Source organism: Oncorhynchus nerka, linkage group LG21, assembly GCF_034236695.1.
Source record: "Oncorhynchus nerka isolate Pitt River linkage group LG21, Oner_Uvic_2.0, whole genome shotgun sequence".
NCBI classification, from domain to species: Eukaryota; Metazoa; Chordata; class Actinopteri; order Salmoniformes; family Salmonidae; genus Oncorhynchus; species Oncorhynchus nerka.
In genome coordinates this window covers 27,964,999-27,974,595 of record NC_088416.1, presented here as the reverse complement: position 1 = coordinate 27,974,595, position 9,597 = coordinate 27,964,999, and positions in this window count along the sequence as shown.

Here is a 9,597-nt window from a genome sequence, read left to right as displayed (position 1 = left end):
AACTCAACGAAAATATCCGGTCCTAGACCGGAGGAGATACGGTGTCCTGTATGTGTTTGACCAAGAAAAAACTCGAAGGGAAATGACAAGACTCTAGACACCGTGTGGAAGCTGTAGGTAGCTGCAACCTCAGTCAATTAATTGTGGTTCACGTTTATCAATGGGTTCAAGTAGCGCATGGATATATTTTCCCATTTTCAGTGATCAGTTTTTCCTGTGCTTTTCGATGTAAATGCCGTTCTGGTAAAGCCACAGCAGTGATTTAACCAGTTTTTTAAACGTCTGAGTGTTTTCTATCCACACAGACTAAGCAAATGCATATACTATATTCCTGGCATGAGTAGCAGGGCGCTGAAATGTTGCGCGATTTTTAACAGAATGTTCAAAAAAGTAGAGGGTCGACTTAAGAGGTTAACAACACTGTCATCTCAGATTTTCAAAAATATGCTTCTCAACCATAGCAGAACAAGCATTTGTGTAACAGTATTGATAGCTAGCGTTAGCATTTAGCATTAGCATTTAGCGTTAGCATTCAGCAGGCAACATTTTCACAAAAAACAGAAAACCATTCAAATAAAATAATTTACCTTTGAAGAACTTCGGATGTTTTCAATGAGGAGACTCAGTTAGATAGCAAATGTTCCGTTTTTCCTGAAAGATTATTTGTGCAGGAGAAATCGGTCCGTTTTGTGCGTCATGTTTGGCTACCAAAAAAAAAGAAAATTCATTCATCCAAACGCCAAACTTTCTTCCACATTAACTCCATAATATCGACTGAAACATGGTAAACGTTGTTTAGAATCAATCATCAAGGTGTTTTTATCTCTTTTATCTCTACATCTCTTCATGATATATAATTTCTGGAAGTCTCCTCTCTGTCTCAATCACATGGATGAATGCGAGCAGCTTGGAGATTACGCAACAATTTCAACAAAGGACACCGGGCGGACCCCTGGTAAATGTAGTCTCTTATGGCCAATCTTCCAATGATATGTCTACAAATACGTCACAATGCTGCAGACAACTTGGAGAAACGATAGAAAGGGCAGGCTAATTCGTGGCGCTTTCACAGCCATATAAGGAGACAACATAAAACAGAGCGTCAAAAATCCTGCTCATTTCCTGTTTGAAGTTTCATCTTGGTTTCGCATGTAGCATCAGTTCTGGGGCACTCACAGATAATATCTTTGCAGTTTTGGAAACGGTAGAGTGTTTTCTTTCCAAAGCTGCCAATTATATGCATAGTCGAGCATCTTTTCGTGACAAAATATTGCGCTTAAAACGGACACTTTTGTTTTATCCAATAATTACATAGATTGAAGAGGTTAAGAGAGCATCAGCAGTAAAGGAAGGAGGAAATAAAGACATATTTTTCAGCTCTTTGGGGAGGAGCTCTTGGTTGGCGCGACAGTTTGATTGTGTGTGCTATGCTGCAGAACTTTGGTTTATTTTCAGCGTGTGTAGTTTATAAAGTATTTAGCTCAATCATCGGTGTGACAGTTCTAGGTCGTGGTTGTTATCGTTTGGGACTGCGCCGGTTATGGATCGCATGGATTAGTAGCAACATTGTTGCGAAGCTTTGACATACAAACCAACAAACCATCGAACGGTCAGACAGTACACCGGCATGCCTGAAGACCACAGCTAAGATCTCTCTTGTTCTCTTTCTCTCTTTCTCTTCCCGCTATTGTTCCAGTGCTAAACCCTGCAACCAGACTTTCTATTTTTCAAATGCACTTCCCATTGAAGTTCATTAGAGCTGGACTATTATTGTCCTGCCAGAAGAATTTGGGTGGACATTTTAGTTGAAAGGGAGGTTGCTTGTAAATTGTGTATTGTTATTTGAACTGTATTGAGGTGGGGTGTACTAATGACATGTGGCCGAGAAGATTGTGGACATTTTTAAATCCTCTGTGTCTATGAACACCCCCCACATTCATACCCTCTGCACTCATCCACTGGAAGACAACACATATTATTGCAAATCCTCTGTTGATGACTAGGTTCTTTCTTGAATGAAGTTGCTGTTCAATTGCTCTGCCATTTATTATTATCATTGTATGAGGTATTCTTGGTGGGGTTACCCCTGTGATGTGGGTTTTATAGGGTGTGTATTCTCTTTTCTCTACACTGGCTATCTGGTAAACAGGCTACACTCTAGGCAGTCTCTTCTGCTGATGTGTGTGAGTCTGGTAGTGGTACTCTCTCTATTCTACTCTTTTCCTTTCGGCATGGTTAATACCTGCCTGGCGCCCGAACAAAATCTTTATATTTACCCCTCTCAAATAAATATCGATACAGAATTGGCGCCCAAACAGGGACTTGAAGAGAAACACCCATGACACCATCCACTCAAGGTTGAATCATGTCTTTTGTTGGAACCCCATACTGTGTCAATGTGGACACACCTGATGGTAATCATGTCTGGGATTCTTTCATTGTGGAAGGACTCGATGAACTAATGGAGTTGGATAGCACTGCCCCTAATCCCCAGGCTTCTGGCTCACCTATAACATCTCCACCATTACCCTCCCCTCAACCTCTTCCGGTTACCCTGTCCAGAGAGACTGGGAGAGGTGTCTCTGTGATCACTGGACAAATGGAACATCAATGGACATACACCAATCATAGTTTGACAATGCAGGAGAATGCCATTCGCAAACTCAGTGAATGTGTGGAGGCTCATCAGACAGATGTGCAGAGGAGGTTGGATTACCTTCCCTGTCAAATGGAGGAAAACCAACAACAAATTGTTCAGCGACACAAATATTTACAAGATTCTCTGAAGCAGGATATTCAAGGAAAACTGCACCGGTTCAAAACACCAATGGAAACAAACCATCAAGTCAATCTTTCTTGAGGAGGAACAAAAACAGAGAGCAGAGGAGTCGGCCTCTGTTGTGAAGGGAGTGTGTTGTTATCTGAAGGAGGTTATGGAGGACATGAAGAACTCTCTCACAGGGGAACTATGATTTTTGATTGAACAGACTCAAAAGGACACCGTTAATGAGATGGGAAAAGCACAGAAGGCCACAGACCTTCAAATGGAAGGGCTGCACCAGGAGGTAATGCAGTGCTTTTCCCTTCTGGACAAATCTTCTGCACCTCCCTCAGGTTTTACCTCTGCCACTGGCTTGGTCAGTAAGGGAATAGGAACAGGTAGCACTACAAAAGCCCCTCTAAAGATACTGTTAAACAAGAACTCCCGCTGCCACTGTCATGCCTCCTCTACAGCGCTCACTCCCTATCAAACCACTTTTCCCCACTTTTGGCAGCCCAGAAGATGATGTTGAGCCACTGTTTTTCTTATCTAAGTGTAATGATTTTCTTTCTATCCGGCCCCTTACTGCCTTGGAGGTTCTTGCCACCCTCCGCAGTGTTCTCCATGGTACAGCAAGAGACTGGTGGGAGATAGCCTGTGAACATGTGTCAACCTGGGAAGAGTTTCAAAAAATATTCCTCTTAGCCTTCCTCTCAGAGGATAATGGGGATGAACTGGCGGAACGTGTTTGTAACAGAGTCCAGGGTGAAGCAGAGCCAATACGTGACTTTGCCTTCTCTTATCGAGTTCTATGTAGGAGATGGAAGGCTGACATTACTGAGCAGGAGATGGTCAAACTCCTTCTTAAGAACATGGTTCCCCGCCTTGCTAGTCAACAACGTGGATGATCTGGTGCGTCTTGGGACTCAGTTTGAGAAGGACTGGAAGCACCACCTCTAAACTAAAAACCCTGTTCCCTCATCCCAGTATACCCATAACTCTCCTGGGGCTAAACGTCTCAGATATTTGTACCCAAGATCCAAGGCAAAAGTCCAGTTATGTGTTGGGGGTGTAAAGTCCAACATCCTCCAGATTCTTGCCCGCTCTATATCCAGCTTCAGGATTCAGGAAAAGGTCAGAAAGGACCGAAGACTGAACGTCTAGACAGGCGTGGTGGCTTGCATACAATAGGGTCAGCTTTAATGCCCACCATGAATCCTTTAGACGGCACAGCTAGCGGTCTTATTCCTATTCCGCAACAACTTTTGGTTCCTCTGACTGTTAGGAACTGGAGAGGGAAGGCCCTAATCGACACTCTTACACCCTGATGCAGGAGGCCCTGTGGCAGAACATGGCATTACCTCATGAGGAGCTACGAACATGGGAGGAGGGACCATTGTACTTACATTTACATTTACATTTAAGTCATTTAGCAGACGCTCTTATCCAGAGCGACTTACAAATTGGCCAATGGAGAACCTACCACCCCCTTGGGCTGGATTAGTATAATAATAAAACTGCATGGTGAGACTATTAACCTTCCTGTGGCTATTCTTGCAGATTCAAGCCTTGCATTTGCTGTAGTCCTTGGCCTAGATTTCCTGTTCTTCAGTGGACTGACCATCTCTATGTCCGAACCCTCCTATCGGCTGCACTCTGACTATTCCCAGCCTCATCCATCTCAACCTGGTAATGCACTGATTTCAGGCTGGAGCCTGCTACATTATGCAGAGTCCGGACAAGGTCAAGTCAGAGACAGAGAAAATATAAAGAGATAATGACAAAAACATGTTCCACCAGTGAAGTCCGAGAACCCCCCTTCTATCCGAGAGCAACAGCAAACCTGATGCTGATTTCTACATCAAACAAGCGGTGGAACAGGCATGTCTGTCGGATGATAAAAGGTGGCAGCTCTCCCAGATGTTGGACATGAACAGTGAGGTCTGTACTCTTACACTCGGCCGTACAACCGTCCTCAAACACAAAATCTATACCCGGCATGAGGTCCCCATTAAGCAGCGTCCCTACAGGCTGTCCCCCGCCAAACTGGCAATTCTCAATGAACAGCTCAAAGGCATGTTGGAGAATGGAATTGTGGAACCTTCTTTTTCCGGATGGGCTTCTCCGGTTGTCCTGATTCCTAAGAAAGATGGTGGATATCGATTCTGTGTGGACTACAGGAAGCCGAATGCCGTAACAGAAAGTGATGCCTACCCTCTACCAAACATAAATGACATACTGGAATCTCTGGCAGGAGCATCCATCTTTAGTAATCTGGATCTGAACAGTGGCTATTGGCAGGTGTCAATGGATCCTGCTAGTCAGGACAAGACTGCCTTTGTCACCCCTGCTGGTTTGTACTCCTTCAAAGTCATGCCTTTTGGTTTGAAGAATGCTCCAGCAACCTTCCAAAGGTTGATGGAGACTGTCCTGGGAGATCTGAGGGGTAGAAATTGTCTTGTGTATCTGGATGACATCATAACCTACTCCTCCTCCTGTCGCGGCTCATTTGCAAGACATACAGTCCGTCTTCGACAGACTAAAGGCTGCAGGTTTGACCTTGAACTTGAAGAAGTGTCGTTTCTGTCTGCCAGAACTCATGTTCCTTGGTCATGTGGTTAATGCTGAAGGTATCCATGCAGATCCAGCCAAAGTTGCAGCCGTGCAGGATTTTCCAATTCCCACATCCCTCAAGGCTGTTCAGCGGTTTCTGGGTATGGCTGGATGGTACCACAGGTTTGTGCCTGACTTCTCAAAGGTCACCGAACCCTTCAATCACCTTAAGAAGAAAGGTGTGAAATTCCAATGGATCCCTGCATGCCAAAGTGCATTTGAAGCACTTAAAAACAGTCTTATTACTCCTCCAGTGCTTGGACATCCTAACCTGAATGCTAATTTCATTGTGTACACGGATGCAAGTCAAACAGGACTTGGAGCAGTCTTGGCTCAACAAACAGGACTTGGAACAAAAGAAGTTCTTGCTTATGCAAGTCACACCCTTAATTCAGCCGAGAGGAATTATTCAACAACTGAAAGGGAGTGCCTCGCTGTGGTCTGGGCTTTGGAGAAATGGAGCTACTACTTGGAGGCCAAGATCTTCACAGTTGTCACAGACCATGCTGTTCTGCAGTGGGTTCTGGCATCAGGTAAGACCAACAGCCGTCTTATTCACTGGCCTATCAGACTGCAGAAGTTTGACTTCATCATTGAGTATCGCAAAGGCAAACTGAACGTTGTACCAGATGCCCTTTCTCGGATTACAGAGACTACCAATGTTTGTCCTCCCTTGTGCAGTACTTATACTAACGCTAAATGTCTGGATGATTCCTTTCCTCTGGATGATGAGTGTATGGAGAGCAAAGGAGAAGGATGCTGCCATCATGGCGATCCACAAGAGTCTGTCTGAAGAAGACTTCAAGAGTCGCTTCAATGATAAGTATAGCATAATTCAGGATAAAGTGTATCGAAAAACTCCAAGAGGAGATGGAATACACAGCACCCATTATCGCATCTTCATTCCCTCTACATTGAGTGACCAGATAATCCAAGTTTATCATGCTAATCCCATGAGTGGCCATCTTGGAGTTAAGACTTATCGAAGACTACAAGAGGTGGTTTACAGGCCAGGCATGTGGGTTGATACCTGGAAGTTTGTACAGCACTGTGAAGTCTGCCAGAAATACAAACCAGACATTGGCAGCAGACCGTAGTGAACCATCCAAATGAAATGTTGGGACATTTCCTCCCAGCCAGGGGACCCGGAATGAATTTTTATTGGTGGTAGTGGACTACTACACACACTGGGTGGAGTTGTTTCCCCTCCGCAAAGCCACTGCATCAGCCATTGCTCTAATTCTGCGAAGGCAGGTTTTTACCAGATTCGGGATTCCAGACCAAATCCTCTCTGACCGAGGTCCGCAGTTCATACCAGGAATCTACAAAGAGCTCTGTACCTACTGGGGTGTAAATTGCCAAGCTGACCACAGCCTACCATCCTCAGACCAACCTGACCGAGAGGGTAAACCGAATCCTGAAGGGGATGATTGCTTTATTCATGGGGGATCAGCACACAAGTTGGGATCAGCATCTTCCGGGATTTTCGCTTTGCACTGAACTCTGCCGTGCAGGAGACTTCTGGGGTCACTCCCGCCGGTCTCCACCTGGGAAGATCACTAAAAGGTCCGATGGAAAGAGTCTTGCAAAGTTTGAATGTTTCACCTGACTGCCCAGCGTATGATGCCGTACAACACCACCACACCTTGCTAGCCAGAGTGAAGGCCAGCAAAACCAAAGCCAAACGACGACAGCTGAGAAACTATGACAAACATAGACGAGACGTGTGTTTTCCACCCCAGTCGCGTGTATGGGTACGGTCACATCATCTGTCAAAGGCGTCTAAGAAGTTCACTGCCAAGCTAGCTTCGAGATGGAAAGGTCCATACCGTGTAGTGCAGCAGTTGGGACCAGTGAACTACTTGGTCTGTTTGGAGGACACTGGGGAAGGTGTCAGGACAGTGCATGTTGTTGACCTAAAGCCCTGCTACCCTACGGCAGAAGAGCTGGATCGCAGGCAAAAGCAACACCTGCAGGACCTCTTCGTGGAGGACACTAATGATGAGCACTTCCCTGGTTTTGTGTAGCAGGAACATGAACCTGTCAAAGCCTGCATCCTCTCTGTTTCTGCAGGCTTCGTTTTTTCATGGGGGGAGGAGTGTGGCGAAATCCTGCACGGAGCCTTAAAGTGTGCTGCCACTTTAAGAGAGCATCAGCAGTAAGTAAGGAAGACCGCTTTTTCAGCTCTTGGGGGAGGAGCTCTTGGTTGGCGCGACAGTTTGATTGTGTGTGCTATGCTGCAGAAGTTTGGTTTATTTTCAGCGTGTGTAGTTTATAAAGTATTTAACTCATTCATCGGTGTGACAGTTCTAGGTCGTGGTTATCGTTTGGGACTGCGCCGGTTATGGATCGCATGGATTAGTAGCAACATTGTTGCGAAGCTTTGACATACAAACCATCTGTTGATGACTGGGTTCTTTCTTGTATGAAGTTGCTGTTCACTTGCTCTGCCATTTATTATTATGATTGTATGAGGTATTCTTGGTGGGGTTACCCCTGTGATGTGGGTTTTATAGGGTGTGTATTCTCTTTTCTCTACACTGGCTATCGTAAACAGGCTACACTCTAGGCAGTCTCTTCTGCTGATGTGTGTGAGTCTGGTAGTGGTACTCTCTCTATTCTACTCTTTTCCTTTCGGCATGGTTAATACCTGCCTGGCGCCCGAACAAAATCTTTATCTTTACCCCTCTCAAATAAATACCGCGACAATAGTATCTCTTGTACTGTATCTCTTTTATCTTCTGTATCTGTGTAGGAGTATTTCTGTCTGATACCCTCTGATCTCTGGGCTCGCTTTGCTGTCCTGTGATCTGTCCTACGATCTGACGAATTCTCCAGTTCCTATAGCACACAGAGAATTTATTTCAGTGCTACTGTAACAAGATATTCTTTCATTTCTCTTTTATTCTCTCTCCATCTCTCTCTCCGTCTCTCACTAGTCTCAGAACTCTGTAGCTGGAGCTCGACTTATCTTCCTCCCTCACTCCCTTTTAACCATCTTTCTTTCTCCCGCTCTTTCATCTCTCTCTCTCTCTCCTCTCTTTCCCAGCCCCCAGGTTTCCTCTCCTATGCGTCTCAGTGACGCTGATTGTAACTGGGCTGAACATGTCACCAAGTCAGTGTGAGAGATGAACATGTTAAACAGGCGTTTAGATTCACGAGAGAGTGGAGAGATATCTACATCTCCCGTAGACTCCTGGCTGTAACAGCTCTACCGATGCCACTACATCTTTCTGTTGTGTCACAATCCATAACTGGAAACATTATTTAGCCACATCAGCGTTGTGTGAATATGTGGATTGATTGGTTTCTTGTGAAAGCCCTACATTTTGTGATACATATTTACTCATGTATGACTCGTCCTGTGTATTTATATGCAATCTGGATGTCTATATCTAGATGACTCCTGATATCTCCAGGAGTGATAATTATAAATGTTGTCTTTATCTGTTGTCTAGTACTGTCTTTTTGCTAGCTAGGGCCATCAACTTTAAGCGCTGCCTGTCTTCCCAGTGTCCTACTTGATGTGTGAACTGCTGACTGCTCATAACTTGCAGCTGATTGTTGACACATCGATCAGGATTAAGGGGCAGGGCAATTAGTGATTGTTGTTGTTTTCGTAATCAGTGGCTGTATTGGAGGGGGTGTGGTTTCTCCTCTCCTAGGCAATTAGCAATTAGTGTTTGTATTTCAGTCTCCCCTGTTTTCTCAGTGGCAGCTGTAACTGGCGGTCCTGTCAGCGGAGATCTCGTGGTCAAAACTAAGATGGTTCTGCTGAGTTGCTCTGTGGAGTTATTTACGGAAGGAATGAGTGGAAGGCTGCACAACAGTCTCTGACTTGAATATCTTACAATAGTTATTTTCATATGATCTAATTTGGCAACTGTGTGTGTGTTTTGTATACCTGTTTGCTCCTCTCCCTGTAGGCTTTAAAACATTTTTTTTTTAAATTTATAGGCTTTAGACACTCACCACCCCTTGGCTGCAACCCTTCTAATTTAGTGTACCCTGCGCGTACAACCCATGTGGAAGTCCTGGTCTCCAGCGGTATTTGGAACTGTCAATCTGTGGCCAAGATCACCGAGTTCATCTCAGCCTATGCTGCCCTTCAGTTTGTAGACTTTTTGGCCCTGATGGAGAGACATGGATCACCCCAGAGAACACTGCTTTTCCAGCTGTTCTCTCTTGATCTGAGTACGTGTTTTCTCATAGTCCGAGAGCAC